Source organism: Pongo abelii, chromosome 3 (genome assembly GCF_028885655.2).
Source record: "Pongo abelii isolate AG06213 chromosome 3, NHGRI_mPonAbe1-v2.0_pri, whole genome shotgun sequence".
NCBI classification, from domain to species: domain Eukaryota; kingdom Metazoa; phylum Chordata; class Mammalia; order Primates; family Hominidae; genus Pongo; species Pongo abelii.
The window spans coordinates 141526283-141542650 of NC_071988.2; the positions used below are offsets into that span (position 1 = coordinate 141526283).

At 38.3% G+C, this 16368-nt stretch overlaps 1 long non-coding RNA gene across 3 annotated transcripts in view; it reads right to left on the bottom strand.

Annotated features, from left to right (window-relative positions):
* Positions 1–824: 824 nt before the first annotated feature.
* Positions 825–16368, bottom strand: part of LOC129059066 (uncharacterized) — a 34549-nt gene continuing 19005 nt past the window's right edge. For 2 of the 3 annotated variants that reach the window (XR_008524732.2, XR_008524733.2), the window contains 5 exons: positions 7706–7878; positions 6171–6321; positions 3546–3655; positions 2509–2697; positions 825–1317 (listed from right to left, as the gene is read on the bottom strand). This is a non-coding gene — a long non-coding RNA (uncharacterized LOC129059066). Of the gene's footprint in view, positions 1318–2508; positions 2698–3545; positions 3656–6170; positions 6322–7705; positions 9804–16368 lie in introns of those variants that run through there. The other variant, XR_008524735.1, reaches the window with a different exon arrangement.

Below are 16368 nucleotides of genomic sequence, written 5' to 3' on the forward strand. Positions count from 1 at the left end.
CAAGACACACGATAATTAAACTCTCAAAAGTCAAAGACAAAGAGAGGACGTTAAAAGCAGCAAGAGAAAGGAAGCAAATAACACAGAAAAGAGCTCCAATTTATCTGGCAACAGAGTGACAGTGGAATCCATACAGGCCAGGAGGGAGTGAGAAGACATTTGCGAAGTTCTGAAAGAAAAAAACAACTGAGCTTGAGAACAAGATGACTAATAGCGATGACTTGGAAAAGTAAGAAATTCAACAGCCAAATTACAAAAAAACTCTTTGCCAATATGAAAGAGAAAAATATCCCTGAAGAGAGAAATGTCAGGGTGTGGCACCCTGAATATCAGTTGCAAGCCCCAGTGATGATGGATATTCCAACTACTTTGATTATATTTTAGGAATGTATCAAATCATCACATAATGAGATAGTTTGAATATTTGTTCACTCCAAATCTCTTTTTGATACCTGATCTGAAATGTGATAGGTGTGGCTAAGTGGGAGGTGTTTGGGTCATGGGGGTGGATCCCTCATGAATGGCTTGGTGCCCTCCCCAAGGTAATGAGCGAGGGCTTGCCCTATTAGTTCACAGGAAAACTGATGGCTTAAAGTGGCTGGCATTTCCTCCCATCTCTCTTGCTTCCTTTCTTGCCATGTGACCCACCCGCTCCCCCTTCACTTTCTGCCATGTGTAAGAGCTTCCTGAGTCCTTCACCAGAAGCAAATGCTGATGTCTTGCTTCTTGTAAAATCTGCACAACCTTAAGCCAAATAAAATTCTTTTATTTATAAATGACCGTACCTCAGGTATTGTTTTATAGCAACACAAAACAGACTAATATGCATATACACAATATGTGCATTTATTAATAATAATAATAAAGTAATACAACATGGAAGAAATGGGAAAATAGAAAATCATGTGGGAAGATTTTCTCAAACACAGATGCATGGGATTAGGAAAAGGAAAGTTCAAATGAGAGGAGCTGGGATCTTGGAATGTCCTCATTCAGTGAGCACAGTGAAGACGGAGAAGATGACCTTCTCAGCAGATGACCTGTGAGCTAACCTTATAAAGAATGAGCAGATGGAGTCCTGGGTCCTGCATCATTGTGCTTGGGGCTTGCCTTGGAATCCAGGACAGCCACTGCCTAAGCATCTCTCATGACTCCTGGCAGCCCTACTCACTGTTTCTCATCAAAACTAGCCGAATTTCTCAAAGTACCTGAAGCATCACTGTTGTCACAAGTCATTGAGCTCTTCTCCAAGAGGGAAGTGATGTCTTCTCCAAATATGCTGAGGCAGTTTTCAATGAGAAATTGTACAATAGAAACCTGTAACACAAAAGGGAAAAATAGGGTGCTCTTTTCATTTGGCATAGCTTTAAATCATATTTCATCTATGAATCTTGGAGTGAAAAAACATGGAATTCAGAATTCTAAGAAAAAATCAGAGTAGATGTAGAAAGATATGAACCAGTTTTCTCTAAGAAACAATTATGATCTTTTCAACAGCATTTATGGCACATATCTTAAAATACTTATCAGTGGGCTAAAGTTATAATTTATAGCTTAGCTTAATAGCTAACATTTTATATCAATGGTCACATCCTTAAAAATAGGATAATTTTCAAGCAACTCATATACGATATTTGGGTTAAGGATATATATTCTCTAAATTTATAAAGCACCCAATGGATAAAAACTTGTCAAATTCACTTGTTAAGTATCTTGAACTTGGGAAACAGACATTCTCTGAGGGTCTTTTGTGAAGGAAGGAGGCAGCTGGAGAGAAAATCTCTGCTCGTCCAAGTGCAGTCCCTCTCCACCCATTGCCTGGCCTCAGGATTGCTCTCTGGGTGATCTTGGGAGAGAGCTGGGGTCTTTTTATTAGGTACATTGTAGCTCCATTAGGATATTCTAGAATGTTTTACTAGTTTTCTCATTCCAGCAGCAGAGACAAAATGGTAGCCAAGTAGATCCCTGAATGCCAATTGTGAGCCCCGATTGACAGAGGAAGGCAATATGTGTGGAGCCAAGAGTGTTCATATTATCCAAACCGCTAATGAAGTGTCAGTAATGACCAGAGGAGCTGGGCCTTATCACTACTGCCATTGTTGAGATGAGGAAACCTTGGCTTGGAATCTTTGCCCCAGGTTACACATCCCTCAGTGATGAGACTGAGAATTGAATCTTGGCTTGTCAAACTCCAAAGAACAGATTTTTTTTTCTATTATGTCACACCACTTTCTTATCTCTGTGTGGTATAGTCAATCTAGTGTTTTGTCTCCTAGATGGGAAAGGAGAAGTGACTCACTGCTCTCAATTTCCTATTTAACAACCTACCTTCTCATACACCATCTACCTTCTACAACCCCTAGAATAGTATTAATGAAACTGCCACTTCAGAAGTGTAATTAAACTGTGTATCTTAAAAAAGCTGGTTCCTTTGAGTTAATATCCTGAATTTCAAGTTCAAAGTGAGGACTTTGCTCCCCAGGGAATAAAAATGAAAGATCTCATTACCTTTTTGGTGACTCATTTACCACTTCTGAGCTACAGGGAGTAGGCAGGAAAATAATGCTTGAGGCTATACACACAGATAAATCATAAGCTGTCATCTGATTGGCTGAGGAATGCTGCTCAATGTTATGTAACACTCCAAAAAGGTATCACAAGAGAACAACATTGGCTTTTGGCAGCTGGTCTAAAAGCCTAAACACAAAAATATGCACTCTCAAAGCCAGGAATTTTACTCAGGAAGTTGTAAATACAGAGAAATGAAACAAGTATTTTTTTTATATAGCATTTACACAACTCAGTGAAAATGCAAAAGAATAGAGAAATATGTTCTTCATATGTTGTAAGACAGCATTTTAAAATGTGTCTTAGGAGATATATCAGAAAATATTTCCTTATAACCACTACAGTGTGTTTTAACTTGGGAAAACATTACTAAAATCCAATAGCATATTTAAAACCCCTGTAACATCTCATAGTATGCTCAACAAAAACTTGCTGATAATATGAAACAATTCATTTTAAAGGGCTCCCTTCACTTTTAAAGTAGCAATACAGGAATGCTGTCTCCTGCCCAAAAAAACGATAAGTACCCAAAGCTTATCTGTTATCTAAGACTCATTCCAGGCAGGAATGCATACAAAAATATTTTATTAAATTCAATTCCTGAAGCAGATATTGATTTCTCTGGTTATTTGACTATTTGACAAAGTTAAGATTATACCACTGGTAGACTGGTCCCCTGTTATTTTTCTTGGACCAAAGAATTTCATCTCCTGTCAATGTTATGTATTCAGATGTGCAATGGTCAAAGATTCTATATTAATAATATTAGGAGAAAAGCAAGAATTCAGTGACAGTACTAAGGTATTCATTTATTTTTAAACTAGACTGTATGTGCATGACCCTGTAAACCTCTTTGGCACTGGTCATTTTTTTCAGCGCATAAAACTGAAAAAATACAACAAACCAATATTTTTTAAAGAATATGTTAGCTGGTTTTTTGAGATGTGCCTAGAATACAGTAATTATTGCTTCCTTACCTCTGGATTGCAGTTATTATCTCTTCCTTGTTCTCCTGATCCATAACACCATGCCGCTTATCAAAGAGTTGGGATGAAAATATACTTTCTCAGATGTTTCGAAGAAAATCCTTACATAGATTAAAAATTATTCTTATGGCAAATACATGTCAGAGAAATTACAAAGAAAACACTTAACTGAAAAACTCAGCTTAGTACTCTCTTCCTTCCTGACTTGCACACCCAGAAGCAAGTGCTTGGATTTTTCTCCAACGAAAACCAGCAGCATACAAACAAGCAGAGTGTGGGCAGTGGTGGGAAAGAAGATAAAGTCTCCTCCTATGGTCTGAAACTTCTTTATGCATATTTTAGTAAACTTGCACAAACTGACAGGGCCTGGTGATAAAGCACCCTAAATCCTATAAATTTCTTGAAAAGAAATAAGCATAAAAATGTTGCTTATTTAGACACAGTTTTTTAATTTCTAGCAAGAAAATTTCAGAACCGAATGAACTAAAGTCACACACCCATGTGCTCATGCACACATGTTGAGGACTGGGCCTTCTGACTTGGGCTATCTGTGCTCCTGGGGAGAAAGCTCTCTCAATAGCTTCATTCTCTCTTTAACTGTATAATACGTCACTTCTTTACTTATGAGTAGAAAGTTGCTGGATATATACAGAAATCTCCCGTGAGAAACTACATGTTACTCCTTAAACCTCTGGGCTGGAACAGAAACACCCTCCATAGAAAGGATGCTTAATCGACATTTAGATATATCATAACTTCAGTCCTCTGAGTATTAGTGCTAGATGCATGCCAGTGTAAGCGTCCTAAGTGGTGCATGAAAACGTCTCACATTACCGGGCTGATGAACAAATCTTAATACTATGCAATTGAGCCAATTAAAATTTGTGATGCTTTCATTCATGTGTGTATGCGTGTGTGTGTGTGTGTGTGTGTGTGTCTGTGTAACAATGAGGGAAAGGGAAAATTGTCTTATTACCTTGCTAGCTTCAAAGGCACACCTTGTTTCCACTGCTCTCACTGAATAGCCCAACACTCCTCTTAACGCAACTAGTTCAGGAAATACCTTTAGGCAACTATCATGATTAAAATCCAGTAATTGTTCCTTCATACTAATATTTATTGAGCTGTGGTTTGTGCTAGGCATGCTTTGGAGGACTGAGGACAGAAGAGTAAAAAATGTGAAGTCTCAGTCCCCCTACGCCATCACTATGTACTGTGGTTATGTTATACAGCCATGTCTGGTAGTTATGGCTGTTCACTTCACTTCCTATGGAAGGGTCCCAATATGTTAGGAGGAAGGAAACACTCCAGCTCTGGCTGACTCTAGGAGGCTGAGTTCAGGAACACCTTTGTCTGATGTGTACCACACTTACATGCATTCAGAGCATGTGTCTCTTCTCTGGATTTCTGGACTCTGTGCAGCAGAGTCCATTGATAGGGATGAGTGGTGAAGCTAGAAGAGGAGCCAAGCAGACTATGCCAAGGGTATTTGCTATTTGATCTCTGTCTATAGACAGCACAAAGGCAGGCCCAATGTGGTCCAAGTCATATATTCATTTCTGGCTTAAGCCAACTCTCCAGTTATTTGACATAGTATTATCAAGACTAAGATTGCAAAATCTGCAGATGATAACTCTTAAGTCTTTGTGAAATATTAAATCAATTTCATGTGTGTACCTCAGAGAGGACAGCACCCAACTAGTGATTTCCATACTAGTGTATATCACTATGCTCCTACCATAGTAGCAGTCCTCCATACATCATTACAGAAATGTTGCTATTTATCACATGGCTGAACATTAATGGGGATAACGAATGACCAAAGGTAACTGAGATTCTAAGACAATTTAAAAAACCTGTTTAGTCATTACCACACTACCATAATTTTTTTCAGAGCTGTTAACATGTGCCGAAATGGACTGACTAAATTCCTTATTATTTTCCCTTGTAGAAATGTACCTAGACACTTGTGATTTTGCTGTATCTATTCAAAACTTACCTATTTTTGTAGAAATGGAATTTTCTGAATTCCAAACTAATTCTGGCTGCTGCACCCACATTAAAAGTCAGATTTACAAGAGGCTTGTGGTAAGAATTGGTGACTGCGTGACTATAACTGTGGGTGGTAGGCAATGCATAACAAATATTACCAAAGTGAGTCATAGGTGGTAAAGGTTAAAGAAGGCACCATAGTAGAGGCATTGCTACACCACTTTCAACATCAAGGTCAAAGCATGCCGTGGAGATGTCTTAGGCAGTGGGAAGTCATCAAATGTAGGATGCTTAATTTGGCAAACATTCTCTGTATGTAATTGTGTATTTTAACACGTATTGTATTATGATTACTAATCATTGTTATTATTTGGCACGGAGTGTTCAGGAGTGAAGATGGAAAGGTTGGTGTGTGATGAGAAAGGACAGCATATCTATCATATAAAGTTTTGAAAAACAGAGGAAATCAATCTTCTTAAATTTTGACACTGTCAAGGGTTTTTCAGTTTTTCAGATTCTTGAAAGACTATGCCAATTATTGTTCTCAGGCAGTCAAGATAAGAGAAACCAATCATAAAACTTCAGAGATATCCTGTGCATAGATAATGCTAAAACTTTACCTACCTTAAAGATAGAGGCCACCACGACAACAGACTCGCTGTCCAAGTTTACTTTATCTCCTGAATTGAGTTTCTCCTTCAGGAGTCTACATGAGTTTATGTTACCCAATTTTCTCTATGCATGGCCCTTTTTGATTGACAAAGGAAAGCATATCCTATGGGGAGAAAACGAAAGAAAGGTACAAGGTGTTTCATATTTACAAGCCCAAAGGACAAGCTTGCCTCCTTTCTGCAGCCAGAGCTAAGGGATCTGAGGTTACAGTGCTGGAGCTGGAAGGAGTGAAGTACATTTTGAATTCTTTGTGTGTCTCTGTATTTTCTACCCATTAATCCATTCTATATTAATATACTGAAACCTTTTAAATCCGATTTTCCTTTTCAGTGAATTTACACTAGGAAATCAAACTCCTGTACATCGAAGCCTCTGTGGAATCTTCTCCTTCACCATTCTTTTCTGATTACTCCCTAATATGGGTTCCCCAATTATGGAAATATTTTTGCACACCAATTTCCCACTTGTTCGCTCCCCTTTAAGGGTCCAAATGCCCCATTCCTACTTCCTATATTTTCTGGGCTCTGTTAAATCAGGCTTAAAACCGTCTCCTCCCTGAAGCCTTCTCTGATTACATTTTCTTTTCACCAGTTTCCACATCCTTTTGTTCTATCTTCATGTCCCCTCCTTGCAGCGTAAAAGAAAATAATGTCACAGCAAAATGACTCAAGGAACTTGTGTCTACTATTCCACTTGTTTACTGTGTGACCTTGGACACAGTACTACCAAGCCATTTGAAAATTTTTCATTTGTGAAGTGGGAGTGATGATAATCATAGCCACCCCCTGAATTCTCTGTGAAAAATGCAAGGTCTAGGGTAGTATCTAGCATACACTTAAAATGATTAGTTTCTTCCCATTAACATTCCCTACATCTAGTAGAATACTTGGAAAGATTCTATACACTCAACAAATGTCACCACAGACAATTTCAGACACCAATTTGAAGCAACACAGGCTAAACTCTGTGGCTTTAAGTTGACATATTCTGTTAAGATTAAAGGATTACTATATGCCAAAGGATGAATTTTTATGCTTAAGTACTGGAAATACAAATCAATTTATGGGAGATATTTTGAGTTGTAAGACTGAGTAGTGTAAGATGTAGACATAATTACAGGAGATTTGGGACTAGTGTGGAGTTGAAGGAAGAAGCTGAAACGAGGATGCGAGGGGAAGGGGAAGTCCCAGAGATTCATAACACAGAGCCCATTTTGATTTATCCAAGCCCGTGTACATGGGTCTCGGCTGAAACCATCGAAAGAATATCCTTCCCTATTGTCTTTTCCTTATGATCCTGCAGCATCTAAATCATATTTCTAGTCACTGAAGTAAAATTGACAAATCTTGTCCATCAAAGCTAGGGTTTGTCATTGTCTAAAGATTTCTCCACTTTGCGATAGATTTGGATGAAAACACTTGACTCCCCGAGAGTTCTCTCTCTTCAGGAGGGCTACCAAAAAGAAGACCAGACAAAATGAGACCTACCAGCAGAGGGGCAGGCAGCTTGTCATTCTCACAAACGTCTGTGAGAGAAGCTCCAAACAGCTGTCCTGGGTTTGGGGCTGGTGGAGCCATGCACAGGTTGTCCTGGCAAGTGCTAGAGGCCCACCAAAAGGCCCAGTTTATCATAGAACATCTTCTTTTAACTCCCTTCTGGTCTGAATACATAAGTAAAAAGTGAGATTATTCGATGTAGTAGTTTAATCCACTTAACTTTGACTATTTCCATTTTACAACATGTTTGTTGTGATGTTGAGAAGAGAGAGAAACAATCATTTGTTGTGTAGATTTTCCCACATTCTGAAATTGGCTAACTGCATACTTGGCATTAATGTGTTATTCTTCCCTATATCCCACAGACTGCAGTTAAACCTGGAGGCTTGATCAGACTTATGTTCCATTCTTCCAGTAGGAATACTTCCTAGACAGTGCTAGTTACCACCTCTTGCATTCTATCGTAAGGTACTTAAGATCTAGTTGTTCAAGTTTACTGATATTAATTGTAATCAGTGGAGTCACATGTCAGATCCACTTTAAAACCTAAAAATAGCCAGCATGGTGGCTCATGCCTGTAATCCCAGCTACTCAAAAGGCTGAGTCAGGAGAATTGCTTGAGCCCAGTAGTTAGAGTCTGCAGGAAGCTGTGATGGCGCCACAACACTTTTGCTTATGTGACAGGGAGACTCAGTCTCTATGAGAAAATAAAAAGTTGAAAATACTGGATATTCAAATAAAATAGAGTTCAGTAATTATCTACTTTTGTAGTATGTCTCCTGCCACTCAGATTTCCTGTTGGACTTTCCGAATCCTCAACCATGGTCAACTCTCTCCCATCAAAAGGATCCTGCCCTTCATGACACAACCTGCCTGACCCCACTTCTCAGTCAGCCTCTGGCTTCTTTGTTTTGGAGGCTGCAACTCTTAGGCATCTCCATGGATAACTTGAGTCCACTTTCTCTAGTCAGTCCTTGGTTCTGTGGTAAGATCCCTGGTGGCCCTGGTCCTTGTGACACCCTGCCCAGCTATCCAGAAATAATTTTTACCTACCCAACGACCCTACCAAAGAAATGCTGAAGAAGAGCTTCTCAAGGAAAAGTGATCAGCAATAAAAGGTTGAGTTGAAGATTCCCACTGCTCAACTATGGGTGTTTTCCTAACAAGGTACTTTAATATTTTTATAAATAACCTCCTTATACCACATACTGAAAAAGTCAACAGAGGAGGCAAGTTGTAGAAGGATAAACAAATGAGCAATATTTCACCATTTCAATGTTTCTTAAACACCCATTCACTTGGCTTCCCTGGGACATCGAGTGCATCTCTCTGTACACGCACATAGTGGCAATACTCATGCTGACTCAAGAGGTCAGGATGGGCTCCTGGTTCTGCTATGTAGTCAGACAACTTCCTCAGAAGTCTTTGAGCTTCAGTTTGCTCAACTGTAGCATGAATGATGCTACCTACAGCTTACTGGACTGAGTAATAGAATGGACTGCTCAGGACAAACCATGGTTCAGAGCAGTCTTGATAAAAGTAATTTTATCCCTCACTCAGATGGCCTAAGGCAGACTAGACATCAGTCTCCTCCCCCCAGAACAGAACCCACCACCATTCTCCATTTGGTTTAGCAAGGTATGCAGTCACAAAGGCATGCCACCACTCTACCTAACAGTCATGCCCTTGTTATTTTAAAAGAAGGTAAGGAAGAAGCAAAGCCATCCTTCAATCCAGAAGGATATATCTGTATGTCATCATGTGCAAATGTTTATTATAGTACACATTAATATATAGGCTAAGTTGTTGTACATAACCTGGTTTCCCTATTCTTAATTTGATTTTATTGTTTCTAGAACTATCCAGATGTATTCAGTTATTTAGCTTTAATAAGAGAATGTTCTTAGGAAGAATTCTCTAGCCCTTGATGCAAAGCTATATAACTAGCTACTCTCTGAATAAAGGCCAAGAGGAAAGTAGACATTGAATCCTGTACTTTCTCAAAAATATTTTCAGGCTTAGCTGCACCTTTTGTAATGCACATTATTTGGTGCAAGAGTTCCTATCACTTTTTTAAACAATAAAAGTATATGCTATTGCCATGAAAAAGGCAGGATGATTAAGCAAGCTAACTGGCCTTTCTTAAATAGCCCTGGAGGAATTGAGATAGTGGTTTCTGCAGGCTCAAATTAGGATATGTGTAAAACTTTTGAAACTTTCTGCCCATAGGCTAACAGTCACAATAATAAAAATGCTTTATTTAGAAATTCCATTCTTGCCAAAATATTTCCCAAATTAATAACACATTTTCTTCAGAGAAAGAAATATGAATGGTAGGATACTGAAATGGTAGTGGGGAAAATGACAGAAAGGGAGATGAAAAAGCCCACAATCATAAATGTTCATGCTAGTTCCAGTCTAAACCTGGATCTGAAGCCGACTTGGAAAGTAAGCATGGTGGTGGGGAGAGAGTAGAATTGAGAGTTTAATTCAGGATAGAACCCAAAGGGCACTTCAGCGCCAGTCCAGAGTAGACTGCAGTTCAATTCTATAACTCTGCTTCTCTCTAACTCTGCCACTCCAGATGTGTTTAAACCATGCCATCATTTGATCACCTCCTGCTTTGGGCTCAGTTCAACAGCAAAACCCCGGGATAGAAAATGCATGAGTTTCCAGGCCTTCAAAAGCCATATTCTCACCAGACACACAGACTGCACACACGTAATTATGTGTACATTGTTCTGAGGATACAGAGAAGAGTGTATCTACCTACTTACACACATGAAAGAAATCTTCCTAGAAGTGAGTTGGGCCTTGATTTCAGACATTTCAGGTTTCTCTAAGCCTGATTCTGGGCAGGTATTGGCTTCCTGCCTATACTGTCCTCCTCCCTCTGCATGGAGAACGTGTCTGTGTCATGGGCTTGGTTTTAGGAATGGAGACGATCTGAGAGAAGGCACTTGCAGGAAAGAAAGGCACTCAATACTCCGCTGCTGGCCTCTGGCTGGCTGCCTGGGTTTCAGAATGAACCTGCCTTCTGTCTGGGATGGCTGCTCTGGGAAGGGCTCCTGGAGTGTGGAAGAAGAGGTAGAGCTCCCTGGTTCCTGTGGCAGGAGCATAGTGCCTTGAAGGTGGCTCATTTCGGTTCCACAGGGATGTTCATGTCCTGCGTGAAGCAAAATCTAAATACAGGTTCAGGCTGATGGTGATGGGTGTGATCAAACCTACCTATTGTGGGTGAATGCACCCCACTGGTGCCTGCTGTAGTAATCTGGGAGCTTCTAGAATAAGGAAGGCTGCGTCTCCCGAGCAAGCATCGTGTGCACTCTCTCTGGAGAGTCCCCACATAAAGCAGCCATGCCAGGCGAAGAGTTTTTAAAAGTACAGAGAAAAATAAAGTTGGAACATGTTGTGTCACTTGGGATGCATAGATCCATCAGTACATTCCACAATGGTGACTTTTGCTCTGTTTCCATTTGAAGATATTTAAGAACCTCTAGTTTCTGTCTCGACAAATCTAGATATTTACATCTTAGACAAATGACCCCTTTACGCTTACAGTCATCATTTTAAATACTTACCCTTCCTATCATACAGACTTATGAAGATAAAAGTAAATATATTCCTTCACATTGGTGGTTAATATTTATTGAATAACTCCATATATACAATATGTGTTAAATAATTCCATGTCAAGAATAGCTATGATTGCTATTCTCTTACACATGATGTCGGTTTAACGGAGATTTTACTTCCCTTAGTCAGTTTTGTAGCCAGGGCTTCTTAAGAGCAGAGGAGCAGGGTGTTTGCCTCTGACCTTTCCTCCCACTTCTGCCCTAATTGGAGGAAGGAGCTCCTCATAGGTACCAGCCACAGGGAAGGCTGCAGGGTGTTGGAAGTCCAGAAACAATGGGCAAAACAGTTTTTGCAGAATGGAAAACCACACTGCAATCATCAGGAGTTGCCTGCCAAGGGATGTGTTTTCCTCTTTCATGTTTTAAATAGTTTCCTTTCCATAGAATACGTGCTGTAAGGTATTTTTTTAAAATTATATGATCCATTCTTTTATTTAATTAATTAATTTATTTTTATTTTTCCATAAGTTATTGGGGTACAGGTGGTATTTGGTTACATGAGTAAGCTCTTTAGTGGTGATTTGTGAGATTTTGGTGCACCCTTCAACTTAGCAGTATAAACTGCACCATATTTGTAGTCTTTTATCTCTCATCCCCCTCCCACCCTTCCCCAAAAGTCCCCAAAGTTCATTGTATCATTCTTATACCTTTACATCCACATAGCTTAGCTCCCACATATCAGTGAGAACATACGATGTTTGGTTTTCCATTCCTGAGTTACTTCACTTAGAATAATAGTCGCCAATCTCATCCAGGTCACTGCAAATGCTGTTAATTCATTCCTTTCTATGGCTGCATAATATTCCATCATATATACATACATATACACAAATATACAAATGTGTGTATATGTGTGTGTATATATATATATATAAAAAAATAGTTTCTTTATCCACTTATTGATTGATGGGCAATTGGGTTGGTTCCACAATTTTGCTATTGTGAATTGTGCTACTATAAACATGTGTGGGCAAGTATCATTTCCTCTGGGTAGATACCCAGTAGTGGGACTGCTAGCTCAAATGTAGTTCTACTTTTAGTTCTTTAAGGAATCTCCACATTGTTTTCCATAGTGGCTGTACTAGTTTACATTCCCACCAGTAGTATAGAAGTGTTCCCTGTTCACCACATCCACGCCAACATCTACTGTTTTTTGATTTTTTGATTATGGCCATTCTTGCAGGAGTAAGGTGGTATCGCCTTGTGGTTTTGATTTGCATTTCCCTGATCATTAGCGATGTTGAGCATTTTTTCATATGTTTGTTGGCCATTTGTATATCTTCTTCTGAGAATTGTCTATTCATGTCCTTAGCTCACTTTTTGATGGGATTGTTTGTTTTTTTCTAACTGATTTGTTTGAGTTTGTTGTAGATTATGGGTATTAGCCTTTGTCAGATGTGTAGATTGTGAAGATTTTTCCCCCACTCTATGGGTTGTCTGTTTATTCTGCTGACTGTTCCTTTTGCCATGCAAAAGCTCTTTAGTTTAATTAGGTCCCAGTTATTTATCTCTGTTTTTATTGCATTTGCTTTTGGGTTCTTAGTCATGAAATCTTTGCCTAAGCCAATATCTAGAAGGGTTTTTCCAATGTTATCTTCTAGAATTTTTACAGTTTCAGGTCTTAGGTTTAAGTTCTTAATCCATTTTAAGTTGCTTTTTTGTACAGTTAGAGATGAGGATCCAGTTTCATTCTCCTACATGTGGCTAGCCAATTATCCCAGCACTATTTGTTGAAAAGAGTGTCCTCTCCCCACTTTATGTTTTTGTTTGATTTGTCAAAGATCATTTGGCTGTAAGTATTTGGGTTTATTTCTGGGTTCTCTGTTCTCTTCCATTGGTCTATGTGCCCATTTTTATACCAGTACCATGTTGTTTTGGTGACTATGGCCTTATAGTATAGTTTGAAATCAGGTAATGTGTTGCCTCCAGATTTGTGCTTTTTGCTTAGTCTTACTTTGGCTATGTGGGCTCTTTTTTGGTTCCATATGAATTTTAGATTTGTTTTTTTCTAATTCTGTGAAGAATGATGGTAGTATTTTGATGGGGATTACATTGAATTTGTAGATTGCTTTTGGTAATATGGTCACTTTCACAAAATTGATTCTACCTATCCATGAGCATGGGATGTATTACCATTTGTTTGTGTTATCTATGATTTCTTTCAGCAGTGTTTTGTAGTTTTCCTTGTAGAGGTCTTTCGACTCCTTGGTTAGGTATATTCCTAAGTGTTTTTTTTTTTTTGTTGCCTTTTTTTTTTTTTTTTGCAGCTATTGTAAAAGGGGTTGAGTTTTTGATTTTATTCTCCACTTTGTCGCTGTTGGTGTATTGAAGAGCTACCAATTTGTGTACATTAATCTTGTATCCAGAAACTTCGCTGAATTCTTTTATCAGTTCTAGGAGCTTTCTAGAGGAGTCCTTACAGTTTTGAGGGTAAACGATCATATCATCAGCAAACAGGGACAGTTTTACTTCCTCTTTACCAGTTTGAATGGCCTTTATTTCTTTCTCTTGTCCGATTGCTCTGGCTAGGAGTTCCAGTACTATGTTGAAGAGGAGTGGTAAGATTGAGCATCCTTGTCTTATTCCAGTTCTAAGAAGGAATGCTTTCACTTTTTCACCTTTCAATATTATGTTGGCTGTGGGTTTGTCATAAACAACTTTTATTACATTAAGTTATGTCCCTTGTATGTTGATTTTGCTGAAGGGTTTAATTATAAAGGGATGCTAGATTTTGTTGCTTTTTCTGCATCTAATCATGTGATTTTTATTTTTAATTCTGTTTATGTGGTGTGTCACATTTATTGACTGGCATATGTTAAACCATCCCTGCATCCCTGGTATGAAACCCACTTGATCAAGGTGGATTATCTTTTTGATATGTTGTTGGATTCAGTTAGCTAGTATTTTGTTAATGATTTTAGCATCTATGTTCATCAAGGATATTGGTCTGTAGTTTTCTTTTTTGGTTGTGTCCTTTCCTGGTTTTGGTATTAGGGTGATGCTGGCTTCGTAGAATGAATTAGTGAGGATTCCTTCTTTCTCTATCTTGTGAAATAGTGCCAAAAGGATTGGTACCAATTCTTCTTTGAATGTCTGGTAGATCTGCTGTGAGTCCATCTGATCCTGGACTTTTTTTGTTGTTGGTAATTTTTAAATTACCATTTCAATCTTGCTGCTTGTTATTGGTCTGCTCAGGGTATCTAATTCTTCCTGATTTAAGCTAGGAGGGTTGTATTTTTCCAGGAATTTATCCATCTCTTCTAGGTTTTCTAGTTTATGTGCGTAAAGATGTTCATAGTAGCCTTGAATGATCATTTGTATTTCAGTGGTGTCAGTTGTAATATCTCCTGTTTCATTTCTTAGTGAGGTTATTTGGATTTTCTTTCTTCTTTTCTTGGTTAATCTTGCTAATGTTCTATCAATTTAATTTTTCTTTACAAAGAACCAGCTTTTTGTTTTATTTACCTTTGTATTTTTTGTTTGTTTGTTTCAGTTTCATTTAGTTCTGCTCTGATCTTGGTAATTTCCTTTCTTCTGCTGGATTTGGGTTTGGTTTGCTTTTGATTCTCTAGTTCCTTGAGGTGTGACCTTAGAATGTCAGTTAGTAATCTTTCAGTCTTTTTGATGTAGGCATTTAGGGCTATGAACTTTCCTCTTAGCACCACCTTAGCTGTATCCCAGAGGTTTAGATAGGTTGTGTCATTGTCATTCAGTTAGAAGAATTTTTAAATTTCCATCTTGATTTTGTTTTTGACCCAATGTTCATTCAGGAGCAGGTTATTTAATTTCCATGTATTTGCAAGGTTCTGAAGGTTCCTTTTGGAGTTGACTTCCAGTTTTATTCTGTTGTGATCTGAGAGAGCACTTGATATAATTTCAATTTTCTGAAATTTTTTGAGGCTCATTTTATGGCCTATCGTATGGTCTATCTTAGAGAAAGTTCCATATGCTGCTGAATAGAATGTGTGTTCTGTGGTTGTTGGATGAAATGTTCTGTATATATTTGTTAAGTCCATTTGTACCAAGGTATAGTTTAAATCCATTGTTCCTTTGTTGACTTTCTGTCTTGATGACCTGTCTAGTGCTGTCAGTGGAGTACTGAAGTCCCCCACTATTATTGTGTTGCTGTCTATCTAATTTCTTCGGTCTATTAGTAATTGTTTTATAAATTTGGGAGCTCCAGTTTTAGGTGTGTATATGTTTAGGATTGTGCTATTTTCCTGTGGGACAAGACCTTCTACTAGCAAATAATGTCCCTCTTTGTCTCTTTTAACTGCTGTTGCTTTAAAATTTGTTTTGTCTGATATAAGAATAGCTACCCCTGCTTGCTTTTGGTGTCCATTTGCGTGAAATGCCTTTTTCCACCCTTTTACTTTAAGTTTATGTGAGTCCTTATGTGTTAGGTGAGTCTCCTGAAGGAAGCAGATAGTTGGTTGGTGAATTCTTATCCATTCTGTGGTTCTGTATCTTTTAAGTGGAGCATTGAAGCCATTTAAATTCAATATTAGTTTTGAAATGTGAGGTGCTATTGCATTCACTGTGTTTTTTGTTGCCTGTGTACTTTGGGTTTTTTTGTTTTTTGCTTTTGCTTTTTAACATGTATTTTTGTTTTATAGGTCCTGTGTGATTTATGCTTTAAAGAGGTTCTGTTTTGATGTGTTTCCAGGATTTGTTTTCAAGATTTAGAATTCTTTTTAGCAATTCTTGTATTGGTGGCTTGGTAATGGTTAATTCTTTGAGCATTTGTTTGTCTGAAAATTACTATATCTTTCCTTCATATATGATGAATAGTTTCGCTGGATACAAAATTCTTGGCTGATAATTGTTTTGTTTGAAGAGGCTGAAGACAGGGCCCCAATCCCTTCTGGTTTGCAGGGTTTCTGCTGAGAAATCTGCTGTTAATCTGATATGTTTTCCTTTATAGGTAGGTTACCTGGTGTTTCTGTCTCACAGCTCTTATGATTTTTTTTTTTCCTTTTTAAGAATAAAGTTCCCTTTTCTCATTTTTCACTGAATTTA